Source organism: Erpetoichthys calabaricus, chromosome 1 (genome assembly GCF_900747795.2).
Source record: "Erpetoichthys calabaricus chromosome 1, fErpCal1.3, whole genome shotgun sequence".
Classification (NCBI taxonomy): Eukaryota; Metazoa; Chordata; class Cladistia; order Polypteriformes; family Polypteridae; genus Erpetoichthys; species Erpetoichthys calabaricus.
Genome location: NC_041394.2, coordinates 310234473 through 310252142, shown reverse-complemented (window position 1 = coordinate 310252142; position 17670 = coordinate 310234473). Strand labels below are relative to the sequence as shown.

The following is a 17670-nucleotide window of genomic DNA, read 5'->3' as shown; positions in this document are numbered from 1 at the left end:
CATTCAGCCAAGTGGTTCTTAGTCCAAGAATATGCTTCTAGGCCACATAATAAAACCATGCACAAGGCTGAGACCCACCAATTCCCCTTGGGGACAAATAAAGTATTATCTATTCTAAAGAATTTGAGTCTGCATTTTCTTAGGTCTCTGGGCGCTAAAAGTTCATTTTCTCTATTATCTGTCTCAACTAAAGTTTTGAGCCATATCCTCTGTTATGGTGTCTTACATAAATTGTCAACTAATATGCCACTCTTTATTTTTATAGTGCCTTTTATAGAATATGCTTATCATACAGTATATTGAAATATCGTGTAATTTATCCTTGTAGCTTAGAAATGAACTCTAGGTTGCTTGTTGCCTTGTGTGTGCTTGGTGCAGGGTGCAACATAAAATAAAGACTGATTCTTTAAAATGTTAGATTAATGAAGAACTTTTATATGTCCTGGTGTGAATGACTGTGGTGTCCTGTACAGATTTGATTCCTGTCTTCTGGCACTGCTGCCGAGATTACCTCTGGTGCTGAGCAACCATAAAAATGTGTTAAATGGATGCATAAATGCATTATCACAGGACTTTTTACAGAGGATTGAAATGTATGAACATAGTTTTGTGCTTGTAACTGTTTATGTGCTTGAGTGTATGTATACATATACTGTATGGTGCATGGTATGTGATGGATTAATGCATCAACCAGGATTGCTTCCTGTCTTGTATGTGATACTACCAGACTGGGCAACCTTGAACTGGAGAAATTTAGGCATAGAAAAATGTGTGGATAGCAGGTGACATGACAGTGGACCATGACAAAGTGTCCTTATTGGAGGCTTCTAATCATCCACATAAGTTACTGCTAATACCCTCAAGGGCAGTCACGATAACCAAGCACATTTTTTTTATTATTGGATTTATTTTGAAATTACTAAATTTAGTACACTGAGGCATTAAGTAGAAGGGTGCTTAACAAGATTGGATTGAACTGAAAATGTTAATTTTCACAAAATCGTGCAGCTTGCTTTAAGGCCTATTTGTCTCTTTGAACACTCATTTTTGGCCGAGTTAACACTTTGAAATTTCCAGGACTGTGAATATAACTCTGATTGTATCTTTAACTTTCTCTCTTACAATTTTCATCTCCAGTCAACTGGCCATAGTTCAATGATTAATTAATTAATTACCAGATATTGTTGTTTTCCATTTACATTAATCAGTTTCTTCTTTGTTTTCTGTGTGTTTTAACAAATATGTATATTTATACTATATGTACCATTCTGTATTTAGGAATTAGTATAATATATATTTACATTTTACCTAAGAATTTATTCATTGCACTCTGCACCTGAAGAGTGCTATACAAAAATATGTTGCATTGCATTGTAAATTAACAGCATGAAGATGGGTCACATGTTGGTCTTTTTTAAACAAAAGATAGAAGTTAATAGTGGTACCATAGACTTATGGAATAAGCTACCAAGTAGTGTGCTGGACAGTAGGAATTTAGGGACTTTCAAAACTCGACTTGATGTTATTTTGGAAGAATTAAGTGGATAGGACTAGTGAACTTTGTTGGGCTGAATTGAATGACTTGTTCTCATCTAGATTGTTCTAAGTTCTTTAATTGGTCTTTTATCAAATAAAAATGTTAGAATGGGATAATCACGTTAAAAATGGATGGATGTTGGCATGAGTGGATGAATACAACATTGCATAAGTTGCTTTTAGTAATGTGACAAGCTATAATCATCATTCAACTCCTGAAGCACAAGGGGCTTGCTACATACATGTAGGATTATTAAACCAACAATATGGCACATTTCCATGGTAATACACCTTACAATTAGAGATCTATAGTTATTATTGTTTCTATTCATTTTTGTGAAATTGTATGTATTTTCAAATATGCATTACAAAAAAATCAATTAAAATACAAGCATACACAAAAAGTTCTATATAAAAATGATAAAAAATTAGTCTAATCAAAAATACCATCAATCCAGTAAATCACAGAAAGACTTGAGATACATTAACCTTAAACTAACATTAAACAGCCCACCATAATACAATGCAGAAAGCTAATTAGTAACAAAAAATCCCAATATATTACACTTTGTCATATTGATTAAGATAATGGTGTGAAACAGAAACATGGGCAGGTGCCCAGTATCCATTCATTTTTTATTACAAGAGTACAGGCAGGTGAAGTGACTCTCTCGGGTTCACACAATGAGTCAAAGATGGCAGCTATTCCTGGAGTCTACAATGACCTGTGCTAAACCCTGGTGTGTCCCTTGTGAACATAATGACATGAATGCCTGAGTATTATATGGTCCCTGGATAGAGTGATATGGGATACTTTGGTTATACTTACAAAAAAAGGTCCCATGAGTTCAGTAATCCAATTTTTTTACTTAAACACAGCTCTATGACTTGTAGAAGTAGGTAAAGTTTAAATCTGGGCATTCTGGGTAAGTGCAATAAGCAATCAATATTTTAGATTCATGCAGGTGCATAGTAGTGCCGACCTAAAAGTGTGTACACGTGGCTTTTAGGAAACTGGATGGGCTTAAATTACTTGTATAGGATGCAGGGAGACACGGTGGTCAACTGTGCTGCCTCACAAGTACAGAAGGCTTGGGTTTGAAACCTGGCCTGATCATTGTTGATGCAAAGTTTGCCTATTCTCCACATGTATGTTGAGGTTTCTTTTCCATGTGATCTAGTTTAGCCTTCATGTTCAATTTTGACATGAACAGGTCATTCAGTCCAATAAGCTCGTCAGTGCTATTCACCTAGATTCTCCAAAAATAACATCAAATTGAGATTTAAATGTCTCCACCACATTACTTAACAAACTTTCTAACATTTGTGCAAAATTTACCCTTACCAAATTTCAACTGTGTCTCCACATTATTGTTGACAATTTTATTTGAAAATTTCTGCAGGGATCCATTGATCTAATTACGTTCATAATTTCCAACACACGAATCTCTGTTTTCTCACACTAAAAATATTTAGCTCCTTCAGTCTTTCTTGTAATTCATATCTCTCAGTCCCAGAATAAGCCTAGTCTCAGTCATCTGCACTTTTTTGTAATATGGAAACCAAACCTGTTCACAGTACACCATATTAGACCTCACTAGTGTACTAAAAATTATGCATAACCTCGCTAGACTTGTACTCTTCTTTGATTGTTTCGGTACATTACCTGAATGTATACAGTCACGATTTCACTATGAATCCTAGATCCTTCACATCAGGTGTACTTTCAGTTATCAGACTTCCTAATTTGTATTCAAATCTAACGTTTCTCCTTCATACGTGTAATACCTTACATTTACTTATATTCAATTTCTTCTGCCAAGCCTTTATTCTGAATCAACTAACAATGTAGCTGATTCTGGATTATCTACACTTTTTCCTAGCTAGGGATCATCTGCAAGCATAACCAGCGTGTTGTTTATATTCTTATTCAGATCCTTTACGTATAATAAGAAGAACAACACTCCTAAAACTGTTTCCTGAGGGACACCACCTTTAACAGCACCTAATTTTGAAAAGGTTCCTCTCACCATTATCCTTTGTCTTAGAGCAGTATGGCAGCAGTGCTAACCACCTTGTCACCATGAAGCTTCTAGGCTAGTTCTTCAGTCATAAAGTCACATTATTGACTGACATCTTTCATTGTATATTGTACATAGTGTAACGGACATCTGGGATTCTTACCCAGCCGGGATGCCTCCGTAATGGAAGGACCAAGGGAAGGAGCTTGAACAGGCAATACCCGGAAGTGCTCCAGGTGTTCCAAAATCTCCTTTTGGCCACACTTCTGGGTGTAGCGGTCACGGGCCCCAGCAAGGTTGAGCTTCCATGCTCCAAACCTGTGGCACTGTAGAAAGCCGGGGGGTGCCCTCTGTAATCCCAAGGGTGGTATTACCCCATGCAAGCTCCTTACCCCAATCCTTCAATTTTGAAGGCGTGCAGTTCCGTACATTTTCTAAACTTGCTTATCCCAATATAGGGCCATGGTGGGGGTTTGGGGAGCCAAGTATATAAGTAAATATCAATTTGTTAATCCATTATCATAATCCAGTTAATCCTAGCATAGGGTCAGTGGGAGTTAGAACCCATTCTAGTGAGATGGACTATGAACTCAGGTAAGAGTATATAAAAGGAAACAATCATATGCTCATTCTCATTTATACAGAACCATTTAACATTTATTAATCAGCCTTACCCACATTTTCTAACAATTTAATAATTCTCTCGACTGAAATTACAAATCAGTTCTTTGCAACAGCTGAATTTGCCTGTTAATATATATTTAAGATAAATCTTTACACATGAGTCATGTGTGATAGAACAACAACAACAACAACAACAACATTTACTTACATAGCATGTTATGCTGTAGCTCAAAGTGCTTTACAAAATGAAGAAAGAAAAGTTCATAAAAAAAATATAGAAACAAGATTAGGCAATATTAAGTAACTAATAATAAAGTAAGGTCTGATGGCCAGGAGGACAGAAAAAAGCAAAATAAAATTCCAGAGGGCTAGAGAAAAAAAAACAAAATCTGCTAGGGATTCCAAGGCCATGAGACCACCTAGCCCCCATTGGGAATTCTACCTAACATAAATGATCTCAATTAGTCCTCATGGTTTTCAGGCTTCACGTGGAAGAATTAGATGATGATGGTCATGTGGACATCTGGCCTTCAATCCATCAATTTCGGGACTGCATGGTGTCTTGATCATGTGGTGGTGGCGCAGGTCGCCACCACAGAAAACTGGAAACAGAACAGCAGAGAAAGTAGGGGTTAGTACGGATTGCGGAGCCATAATAAAAATGATAATTCAATGCATAAACAGTATATCAGGGTTACACTAATATGCAGCTATGAGAATGCATGTTAAAATAATGGGTTTTTAGCAGTTTTTTTAACGTGCTTCACCATATTAGCATGGTGAACTTCGGTAAGCTATTCCAGATTTTAGGTGCATGACAGCAGAAGGCTGTCTCACCTCTTCTTTTAAGTTTAGCTCTTGGAATTATAAGCAGACACTCATTTGAAGATCTAAGGTTATGATTTGGAGTGTAAGAAGAAAGACATTCCGAGATATAGGATGGAACAAGACTATTTAAGGCTTTGTAAACCATAAGCAGTACAGTAATCCCTCGCTATATCGCGCTTCGCCTTTCGCGGCTTCACTCCATCACGGATTTTATATGTAAGCATATTTAAATATATATCGCGGATTTTTCGCTGCTTCGCGGGTTTCTGCGGACAATGAGTCTTTTAATTTCTGGTACATGCTTCCTCAGTTGGTTTGCCCAGTTGATTTCATACAAGGTACGCTATTGGCAGATGGCTGAGAAGCTACCCAGCTTACTTTTCTCTTTCTCTTGCGCTGACTTTCTGTGATCCTGACGTAGGGGGATTGAGCAGGGGGGCTGTTCGCACACCTAGACGATACGGACGCTCGTCTAAAAATGCTGAAAGATTATCTTCACGTTGCTATCTTTTGTGCAGCTGCACGGTGCTTCGCATACTTAAAAGCTCGAAGGGCACGTATTGATTTTTGCTTGAAAAACAAACTCTGTCTCTGTCTCTCTCTCTTTGTCTGCTCCTGACGGAGGGGGTGTGAGCTGCCGCCTTCAACAGCTTTGTGCAGCGGTGCTTCGCATACTTAAGCCAAACAGCCCTATTGATTTGTTTGCCAGAGATTGTTTTCTCTATCTATGTGACATTCTGTGCTCCTGACACGCACTCCTTTGAAAAGGAAGATATGTTTGCATTCTTTTAATTGTGAGACGGAACTGTCATCTCTGTCTTGTCATGGAGCACAGTTTAAACTTTTGAAAAAGAGACAAATGTTTGTTTTCAGTGTTTGAATAACGTTCCTGTCTCTCTACAACCTCCTGTGTTTCTGCGCAAATCTGTGACCCAAGCATGACAATATAAAAATAACCATATAAACATATGGTTTCTACTTCGCGGATTTTCTTATTTCGCGGGTGGCTCTGGAACGCAACCCCCGCGATGGAGGAGGGATTACTGTACTTTAAAGTCAATTCTAAATGACACAGGTAATCAATGTAATGACATCAGAATTGGACAGATGTGCTTGGATTTTCTTTTCCTAGTTAAGATTCTGGCAGCTGCATTCTGCCCTAGTTGCAACCGATTGATGTCTTTTTTGGTTAGTCCTGAGAGGAGTATGTTACAGTATTCTGGCTAAAAACAAAAGCGTGAACTAATTTTTCAGCATCTTACAAAGTTATATGGGATCTATCTTCTGCTATATTTCTTAAGTGAAAAAATGTTGTCCTGGTAATCTGATTAATATATGATTTAAAATTTAGGTCAGAGTCAATAATTACCCCTAAATTCTTTACCTCTGTCTTGACTTTTAAGCCTTATGAATCAAGTTTATTTCTAATACCCTCATTATATGCATTTTTGCCTATCATTAAGATTTCTATTTTCTCCTTATTTAATTTGAGAAAATTACCAATCATCCTTTCAGAAACACAAGTAAGACATTGGGTCAGTGAACCAAGAGAGTCCGGGTCATCAGGTGCTATTGATAAATACAGTTGTGTGTCATAAGCATAGCTGTGGTAGCTCACGTTATGCCTTGCGATAATCTGACCTAAGGGAAGCATGTAAATCGAAAAGAGAACTGGACCCAGGATAGATACTTGTGAAAAACCATATAGAATATCATGTGTCTTTGAAGTATAATTACCACAAATAAAGAATTTTCTACCTGTTAAGTAAGACTCAAACCAATTTAAGACATTGCCAGAGAGGCCCACCAAATGACTAAAGTGATTTATAAGGATATTGTGATCAATGGTATTAAATGCGATGGTGGTACTGCAGTCAGCGTTACTCTCAGATACAAAAATCTGTATTTTATTCCTGGATTAGTTATTGCTTCTCTAAAGTCTGCAAGATATCCTATTAAGAGAGACATAAAACTGAGAGAATGCTGGAGGACTACACTGGGCTCCTTGCCTGCAAGAATGAGCAGGCAGGTGCCATAAAGGGTTAAATAACCCCTAAAAGTAACACTTTGAGGGCATCAGTGGATGTGCTGAATCATGTGGAATTCCCTCTAGATATAGTATACAGTAATGTAGCTTAGTCACAAACTTGTGAATCTTTGCTGATGTCAGGGAACAGACGATCCTGCAGAGATCACAGGTCACTGACCCTCCATGAGAGACAGAAAGAGAGAATGAGAGAGATAGAGAAAGGCCATAGAAGGCTGGCACTAGACCAATTAAACCATTCCAGGCTGGCACCATAAAGACAGAAGAAGCAGCCAAGAATTTTTCATGGAGACCTGACCATTTAACTTGGAACCTGGAAGTGCCTGGGCCAATGCAAGGAGCCAAAGAGACAAGCATCTTTTTATCTTTGTAAAGGGCACCCTGAACCCAGAGGTGGATTTGTGGTGACGTTTAAAGGCCACATTATGTCTAGGGTAAAAGTGTGTAGGGAGGTGAGTTTAGCAAAAGCTCACTGAACAGAGGTATAGGGGGGACCAAAAAAGAGAGAGAGAGAGAAAGAAAGAGAAATGGGAGGTAAGACTGGTGGAATCAGGATATAAGGATAAAGGGAACTCAATAAAACAGAAAGGTTCTTTTTAAATTAAATACTCTCCTTTTTTACCTTTGATCTTTTTCAGTCCCATTGCTTCTTTCCACGTTTCAAATTAATGTGCACATGGGGTGTTTTATCACTTCTAAAATGCCTTGCAACATGTAAGAACACAATTGTGCAATTGTACTCTTATGACGCCATGTGATAGGCTGTTTAGCCTCTCATCCCATTAATGGAAAAAATGGGTTCAGACAACAGATGTACAAGACACTTGCATCACAAATATTTAACAGATAAATCCAGATGGAATTATCTCTTCACATGCTAGCTGCAATAGGCTTTTGTGTTGGAAGATGCACTTATCTCTCTGAATTGTCTGCTGAAAGCAAAGAAGAAAGTGAAATAAGAGAAAGGCACTGATAAAGTCGAGAACACCATTAAAACCAATCAATTACATTCTTATGCAAAGCACAGAAGACAGCCATGCTCTTCACTCTACATATGTTGTGGTGTCGTTAATTCAACTCAAACTTCAGATCAGCTGTCATGGACATTTTTAAAAACTACATCAAACTTCATCATTTCCAACTTTAATGAGGGCAGTTATTCTGTGGATAACAGCAGAGGCAGGATCAAGAATTGAAATCCTTTTTTGAATTTAGTAGGATCTAGGCTACAGGTTGACTTAGCAGAACTTCGTGGGGAGCGGTATACCAGAGGATAATAAACCGAGTTATTTTAGAGAAGTGAAATTTGCAGAAAACTTTTCCACAGCACTACATTGACCCTGAAGCCACAGTCTTTATAAAGAATTATGTTTGTATACAATTCAAATTCAAGAGTGTTTTATAATGTGGCGCAAAAGAAAAAGAAGAAAAACCATATATACAGTATATAGTTATTATCTATCTACCTGCCTATACAAATTCAGCAAACATAACCTATTATGTCACAGATTGATTTAGGTCCTTTGCCTAGTTATTGTTTGTGTGGAGTTTGAACATTCTTCCCATGTTAGTGTATTTTGTTTTGCTGTTTACCTGCATCACCAAAGATGTAAAGGTAAGTTTTGGCAATTTTAAATTGGCCCTATCAGTGTGAGCCCCAGGGTGAACTTTTGACCTACACAGATGTGGTTCCCACCTTATTCATGATGCTGCCAGGATAGTCTCTTGCTACTCACAACTCTGAATTTAATTAGGTGGGTTTGAATTTTTTAATTACTGCATATTAAAAGCAAGCAAAGGGTCCTGTGGAGGCAGAATCCTGCTGCACAAGATGGAAATAAAGGAGCTCACCCTGGATGGGTGCAGAGACACATTTGAGAAATCCAGGTTTACATCTTTCATTTTTGGATCTGATCTTCTGTCTAATTGTTCATAGCTGTATGTGAGCTATATTGGCTTCCAGTATTTACACAGGTAACATAATGAAGCAATCATTAAATGAGCAAATGAATGACAGTCAAGACAAATTACTTTAAGTTCACTGAAGTAGCCTGACACAACTGTTTATGTAAAGAATGGGGATAACACTGAAGGAAGTGCAAACCAGTTAATGAACAGGAGATAAACAGAGCAGATAAGAGGAGAATGTGCCACTTGGAACAAGGTCATTAGTAGACAGGCACCTGACTTTAAACCTTTACTCTTTTCAATTTATATGAATAACATTGATTTTGATATTATTAAACTTTGAAGTGTCATGAAAACTTAAAAGACTAGTAAATGTTAGAGGCAGTAAAAAAAACAATCAAGAAAACTTAAAAACTGAGAGAACACATGGAAGGTGCAGATTAATGCAGAGAAGAGTTAAGTGATACGTGCAGATATAACTGATTTTACTTCTCATGAGTGGCAGTCCAGGTGCCAGCAATCCTCACTGGGCAGAAAACTCTGGTCCTCATATCCACAGGACAAAAAAATACAGTAGTTGTAAGCATTCAAAACAATGAAGAACTCCATCAACTCAAGAGGCTAATCAGGTGTTGGGCTATTAAAATGACTTTTTCCTTTATCCTAGCACAAAGAATGCAATATGTGGAAAAAGTCCAGGTCTGCAAAATACTTGAAGGCAAGAATTTAGCTTAGATGTTTCAGATTTTTTTCCCTATATGGTGAAACACGTTTGAAGTCACCAGTGGAAATTAAGGGGAAGTGAACTCAATATCAAAACAAAAACAAAAAAATTCATAACACAGTGGAATAAATTACTGTGTCCTGTAATTGAAGCACAGATGACTTCTAAAAAACTTCTGAGTGAGACACTGGGACAATGTAGCTGTTAGCTGACCCAACAAGTTTGATCGACTGAATGGTTTACTCTCACTTGTAAAATGCCTTATGTTATCACATTATGTTTTAACTTTCTTTTGCCACTGCAGACATGATGATTTTTGGCCCTTTCCATCCACACCATCAGCAAAACAATGCATTTTTTTAATAGTGGACTAGCCTTGCTCCCATAAATTCCAATTAAACACATCATCATCTCCCTGAAAGTTTTCTGATTTTTATTATCATCAACTTTTCATCTATTATTGTTAACTCCTTCTTTGAGGCGCAAGTTGAAGACACCATTCAGCCATGTCACAAAGGGAGTGAGATAAAAAAAAAAATGATTTCTGTTTCCTAGTAGGTTTGAAAAAAAAAAAAATCATACTCTCACTGCAAATGCCATTAATGTGCAAATGTGGTTCTCAGTGTCAGTTAAAAAACTGGACTTCATACGTGTTAAAAAATTCAGTCTACATCAAGTATGTTAAAAATTGAATGGGTAGATAAAGTCTTAGGACATCAAAGAGACTGTCGGCATTTTATCAGATTGTGAAATAAGAACAATAGGAACATAAGGAGAACACATAAACTTCACAAATCAAGTACAGACTCTGATCTTATTAAAAACTCTCCAAACACCAAGCTTTGCTACTACCCCAATAATAGTAAGAATACCATAAGAATAAGAACACCAAACATAAATCTATATTGCAAAATAATCAAGAAAGAAACTGCTTCAACTTCTGTCATTCATTATTGTGTTACAGTACTTCCATTTTCTTCTTGATAGTCAGACTGTTAGCAATATGTAGATTCACATGGAATTCAGGTGTTTTTTTGCCACAGTAGAAATGTCATCTTTGATTATAGAGATACATGCTTGCTTAGGTCTTCCATCTCAAGAAGAATGGTGCTAGAGAGAGTGGGAGCACTGCTCTGAGTGATCCTTTGCTGGTTACAAAGCAAACAACCCTGGAACACCACTGCACAACCTTGTAATAGTTTGATTTGGATACAAGGATGCATACACCCTCATTAATTCATTCATTTTCTTTACCCAGGCAGTGTTGAGTACAAGGCAGACATTATTCCAGAATAGGATACAAAATAATCACAGGGTGCAATGATGCACACACCCACATTTACTCTGTATCCACTATCATCCTTTTCATGAATAGAAAAGAATTTTCTCCAGATGAAAACCCTCTTGTTGTTGAAAATCTGAAGGCATCCAAGTTCTGTGTTCTTCTTCTTCAAAGACCAATAAACATATTTCAACTATCCATCCATATTGTGTACTTCTTATCCCATTTAGAGCTGCAGGATCTACAGCCTATCATGGTAGGAAACCGGCCTTGAATAAATAAATTGGAATAAGGCAAAAGGCATAAAAATATGTAGTACAGCACATGTTTTAGAGGCAGAGTTACCATCCACCCATTTTCTATAATCGATTACACTTTGGCATGAACAGGAACACGTGGTGCCTATTTCAGCAGAAACTGTTGACAGGCATGAACCAGACCTGGAAGGAAAGTTAGTCCATCAAAGAGTTAGTTCTTACCTTGAAAATAAGTTCTACTAACAGAAATGTTTGCATTTAGGTCTGTGAGATCACTATGTAAACTAAGATGGGAGCTCACTATGCAAACTCTGTAATTTGGGTGGAAAAGTGTTTCTTGTCATCTCATTTAAACTTTTTACCTGACCTATAGACAATATCATCTTTGTTGCTATCCATTCACAGATACCACAACAGATATAGCAACTCAGTTTACTTCATTTTATTCTTGTTTACTGCACTTCCACCAATAAACCTGGCATACTACAGTATGCAGGAACATGCACAAAAATACTTTATGAACAGAATACTACAGAAAGTTAAACTAAAATGCAAAATGGCATACAACAAAAACACAAACATAATGTTAAAAATAAGGTAAACATACAGTAGCATATTTATATTTTACATGTGTACACCAATGTCTGGTTCAAAGACTGTTGAAACACAGAGAAAGGAAAAGGAATGAAGAAGACTTAAAGTCACTCATTTGGCTTGACAGTCAGGAAAAGCAATATGAACAGCAACATCAGAAACTTGATCAAGAGGATACAAAGCAAAAATAAAGATTTTGCTTCCTTGATTAGCAAAATCACAAATGCAACTTTTCTCATTAAATTTTAAGTATCTTTTACTCATCGATGATTAGTAATGCTGCGGTGGGCTGGTGCCCTGCCTGGGGTTTGTTTCCTGCCTTGCACCCTGTGTTGGCTGGGATTGGCTCCAGCAGACCCCCGTGACCCTGTAGTTAGGATACAGCGGGTTGGATAATGGATGATTAGTAATGACATTAGTAACTCATGCATGGTTTTCCTGCAAACCCACTGATTTACATAACTGTCTCTTTTAAAGGTTTCAATTTGACCCAAAGCTCACTGAAATCTCTTTTCTCACTGGTACTGAGGCTTTGGTGACTCTACAGAGATTAATCTCACCATACAAAAAGGTCCTAAGGATGCAACTGTTTTCTTTAACTGACAGATTGATCTTAAGAAGATACACACACATACGCCTCAGCTGGAAAATGGACAGAACCCTGCAGTATCTATCCAAACAACAAACAACTAAATCCAAAACTGAATTTGATATATCTTCCATTTCTATTCCAATATTCATATGTAATTAATTATTCACTGTATTTTATCTCACATAGTTTAATGAATTGTGATTTGAAGTTACAGGGTGCTCTAGAAATGTTCACCACAAGGTAAAAACTAACCCTCGAAGGGATGTCTCTCCATGAAATAGCACACTTATGCACAGACCCAGAACCACTCATGCCAGGAAAAATATAAAATACAATAAATCCAAACAGTTTCTCTTCCACATCCCAAATATGTGCATGTTAGTCCAATTGGAAATTCTAAACTGGCCCTCTAGAAGTGAGCATGGATGTGTGAGTTTTTTGTTGAAGGACAGAAGTCCCATTAAGGATATGTTCCTATCTTGCACAGGGACAACATCCGAACTTGTGACCATGAAGTGAATAAGCGGGTACAGAAAGTGGATAGACAGATAGACTTAACCTAACATGAATGTGTTTGTGATGTGGAAGGAAAACAAAGTAACCAAATTAAATTCCTATAAACATGGAGAACAACTTTATAAAACTCTGACCAAGTCTGTGAGCTGTACATGGAACAATGGAACTGTGATTGCTAATCACTGCGCCACATTGTTGACCACTTAATAGAGCTTTACATTATTAAAAATACCTTTAAAATTTTACCAGAGTGATTATCACACAGGAGACATTTTATAGACTCACTTATCAATGTCCATCTAAGTAATGCAATCTTGTTGTTCCCCTGCCCAATCTACACTCACACACTGTTTTTTGGCAAAAATAATCACACAAATTACTTGGTCACTTTTATGTCTCACTGATTGAATTGTTAAGCTTTTTTACTCCTTTTCTTATTTTGCTCTCAGAAAAGTGCTCTAGAATATTTATATTTAAAAGAAATGTGATTTCTCAGTTTTTTTATTTTTAATAAATTTGCAAAAATCTCAAATAAACTTTTTTCACGTTGTCATTATGGGGTGTTGTGTGTAGAATTCTGAGGAAAAAAATGAATTTAATCCATTTTGGAATAAGGCTGTAACATAACAAAATGTGGAAAAACTGATGTGCTGTGAATACTTTCCGGATGCACTGTAAATTTTATAAATGTGTTTTGTTAGTTTTAAACACTTAATTTTATATAACCAATTTTATTTAAATTTACTTTATTTCTGTGGTGTTTGTTCTTTAAATTGTATTCACATACTAGCAATTAATAAGCAGTGCAGACACTGGTGCAAATGACATTTAACAAAATTATTAAAAAGATGTCATTTCCTAGTCTCTGCCTTTTTTGCCAATCCTAATTTTTTTTTTTTTAAATGTAGCAAGCATTTTTGTGTGACATTAACTATTGTTCTTTTTCTTGCTAATTAAGATTTTGTTCTTTAAGTTCTGTCCATTTAAGCCTTTTCTGATTAATTAACTCTCATATGAATTTTAAACTAAAGTAGCAGTTTACGTCTAGTATTCAATGTCATTTCAAATGCTCACCAGTAATCATAAAGTTTTAGATACAATTAAAAAAGTAAACGCCACAGGAAAATATGACTTTAAAATATAGTAAAAGAAAGTTAAAATTAAAAGATGTGGCAAAAAAGAACATTTTAAAAGTTTTTTTAACGTGTAAATATGATACCACATATTTCTGGATGCAAAACAAGAGAAGAAAAAGATAAATTAATCACATCATTTAAAAGTAAAACTGAACCATTTCTTTTAAAACTGGCTGGAATGAAAACCCGCTGCCACAGTGGAACCCCAGCACTGAACTTGGGGAAACCCCGATTTAAGGTCACGGCAGCGGCAGGACAAGTGCATTTGTTGCTGATCAGTAAACAGGCTGCATTTGGGCAAAAGATCCAGAACTAATAAAACTTGTATTAGAAGCATAACAAAATGAGTGCAGGCCATTCAGTCCAACGTATTTCTTCATTTCCCGCAGCTATCTCGTTTCAAGTAATGCTCCGAGACTCGAATATTCCAGATACGCTACATTCAGCTACACAACTGTTTGTATATAGGTAGATTTTTCTGCAGACACACACATACAGTAAACATCTAATTCCAGGAAAAACTACACTGCAACTGGTCACACTACAAACTACAGTATAGTTCTCAAGGTCGAATAGAGCTGAACGCACAATATAAATCGAGTCCAATCGGCATGGGCGAGGTAAGCCGAAGAGACACTTCGAATTAACAAACTCCAGCCACGTCATGGAAATAATGACGTAAGATCTAATTAGCCACCAGGAAAGACTTGTTCTCGGCGTTGGGCGGAGTTTGTATAGTTAAAAAAAGAAATGTAGAAAATCGAATTCAAATTTGTTTGCGTTAGCAATGCTCCGGCTATTGAACTCATTTTAAGTCATAAACGTCTTAGCACATTTTGACCTAAACGGCATTCCATAAAAAAAAAACTGACCGCATCAAAGTTAGAGGCTGAAGAGGATCTCCATCCGGGTATCGATGGATGACGTAGCCACACCCCCCTTCACGCAGCAAACTCCACCTTCTCGCGACGTTTTGCTCGGAGGATTTTTTTTTTTGGGATGGTGGGAGGGGAGCAAGCAAACGTAAGCGTATAATTACAAGAGGCAGGGTTTTTATTTTATATATATTTACTACACTTTATTAATGTCCTTCTCTCTCGTTTCATTTTTTGGCGTGGTGAACGGGTGTCGAAGATTTTCGTGTCGTGGCACGAGCCCCGTGTTATTTTTGGTAGACGGCTTTGTATCCTAGCGCCGCCTAAAAACTTGCTTTTTCCCCTTGTAATGCAGCGTTCCGTGGGTTAAATATGAAGGGGAGTGTCTTTGTCGAATAATTAATGACAAGGGGGATTGTTCGCTTAGTGGTGAGCACACGGTGTGTTTGTGTGTATGCGCGCGCGAGCGGTGTTGGAGGGAGCCATCAAGGCAAGAAGTGCTTATGTGCGGCGTTCTGGGAAGTTGGTGGATATTTGGAAAGCGGCTCTGACTTTTTATGCATATGTTTTAATTCTGTTTGCCCGACACGCGTTTGCAGTCTGGGCGGGCTCGTGGACCTCTGGCGGGCAGGCACGAGGCTACACTGACAAGAGGGACTAGGCGAGATAACAGCTTCACTTCTCCAAGGTGCAAGGAAGCAACACTCTCTCAGGAGAAACAGCAGCAAAAGCCCAGTAAATCCAACGGCTTTAACAACATAACCTACGACAGTCCCATAAAATCGTTGAGAGGGAGAAGAAAAATTGCCCGGACAAAGGCAGTCACTCAAAACCGGGGCGCGACCAAAGTGATAAGGACAAAAAGGAGAGACGAAAGAAAAAGTGCATGGCTCGCCTCGCACGCTCTCTTGCAGATTAGGATCACCGGCGCATCATTACTTCATCGGATTTCGACTACAGTGAGTATATCCATCACCGCCGCCCCTATCCCTTTTTTATTCTAATAATCCTTGCTGCTGTTGTAGTGTTCTGGATATACATTGGCCTTGTTGGATAACGTGACGAGAAAGCATGAGGATGTGTTCCCATTCATTCAAGATGAACAAGGGGGGGGGGGGGGGGGCGTGCAGCAGAAAAGATAAAAATAACTGGAAGCTCACTGTCGAATTCCGCTGGTCAGATTTTTATCGACAGGCTCCAGAATGCCCTGTATTACTTTCTTGTTTTAGCGGCATATCATTCAGACCCAGATGTTCCTCTGTCGTTTTGAGTTTTTTTAACGTTTTCAGTTACAGCCGAGGTGCAAGTGGGTAAACCGCTCATCGAGGTTGCTCGTATTTCAGTTTAGTACATTTGTATACATATTTATAAATGGCTTGACTCTAAGATTAAAATATACTCTTTTTAGGTTATTTTAATGCCAGTGTTGACCGATCATCATTACAAGAACGAACACCCTGCTTTCCTTAAAGGTTTTGCAGGCCGTGGCTGGTAAGCAAAACCGATGCACAAGTACCTGTTCCTAATTGGTTGTCGTGATGCACCTCATTCACTATCATCCAGAAGTACATAAACTTTTACGTTTTTCCCGTCTTAGTAAGAGCATCTTTATTTGCATTTTTCCATTATTTCGTGTTACCAATGAGTTGTATATGCAAGTTTCGAGTCATCCGCTGACAACGATTTCAAGCTGCTGTTCTAAGGTTTTCATTTTGAACATGGTAGTTTTATTGACAGCGTATTTGCCATCAAATTAAAAAATACCGTAATCGACCTTGCAGGTTTATGTTGATAGAGGTACCAATCAATAAGAAATGTAACGAATGATATTAAAAGCAGACAGGCATGTTCTTTATCACATGTTCCCTGTGGAAATTAGTAGACGGCTTTCGTTTTAGGGAGAACCTCAACTCTCCGTCCAAAGTGACAAGTGTATTTATTACGCAGTTAACTGATTTCTGTAGTTGGATAAGTGGCTTTGCTTAGGAGCAGTTGGGATGAAGGGATAGCCATCATCTTGGCCGGTAGGCCTGGATGTTAACGACTCATACCCCAAAACGATTTTGACACACCATACTGCTGTTAAAACTTATTAATAATTTTGGCAAGAGAGGTAGATCGCCTGTATACCCTTTAGGAAGAGTAGTAGCTTAGAACGTACATTATGGCTTAAAGTTCAAAAGTCTTTAATATACAACTCCAAGTTCTTTATAGATATTCTAAAACTGATTTATGTTTGTCAGGTTGTTTCTTACCTTATTTGCTTCTTGCTTATTACCGATGGGGGGGGGGGGGGGGGGGGGGGGTTGTTTAGTGGAACTCTGTAGTCTACATTGTATTCACTTAAAGCTAGGAACAAATCCTAACCTCCTAGCAGGATTGTTCCAGAATCAATATCTGGTGCTCTGTCAGGTGAAGTAGGTCACTCAGGGTCTCCAGGAACGGGTAGCTTTTATGGTTTACCAGTCGGTCCTCATGTAAAACCGAGCGTGCTTGATGGTGCCCTTAACAGTAAATCGCGATATTTCCCTTTTTAACCTTGAGTGTTTCAAGACTGGCCTTAATTTTTTTTAAATGCAGTGTAACATTCGTCAGATGTGTCTCAGACTGGCTGTATAAGGCACATATACGTTATGACCTTGAATCTAGCAAAATCTGTTCCGAGTACTGCTGAGTGCCACCTTTTCATTCCGACACTGGACAGGAACATACGGAATTGTTGGCCGTGTA

At 37.8% G+C, this 17670-nt stretch overlaps 1 protein-coding gene and 1 long non-coding RNA gene across 4 annotated transcripts in view; one reads left to right on the top strand and one right to left on the bottom strand.

Moving 5' to 3' along the window:
* Window positions 1-4186: 4186 nt before the first annotated feature.
* LOC127529074 (uncharacterized) lies at window positions 4187-15173 on the bottom strand. Its single transcript, XR_007935740.1, has 2 exons — window positions 14938-15173; window positions 4187-4783 (listed from the first exon to the last, which is right to left on the bottom strand). It is a non-coding gene; the product is annotated as an uncharacterized LOC127529074 (long non-coding RNA).
* atp2b1a (ATPase plasma membrane Ca2+ transporting 1a) overlaps window positions 15173-17670 on the top strand; it is a 254802-nt gene continuing 252304 nt past the window's right edge. For 2 of the 3 annotated variants that reach the window (XM_051931431.1, XM_051931436.1), the window contains exon 1: window positions 15173-15899. The gene's annotated coding sequence lies outside the window, so the exon portion shown is untranslated. The remainder of the gene's footprint in view (window positions 15900-17670) is intronic. The other variant, XM_028817370.2, reaches the window with a different exon arrangement.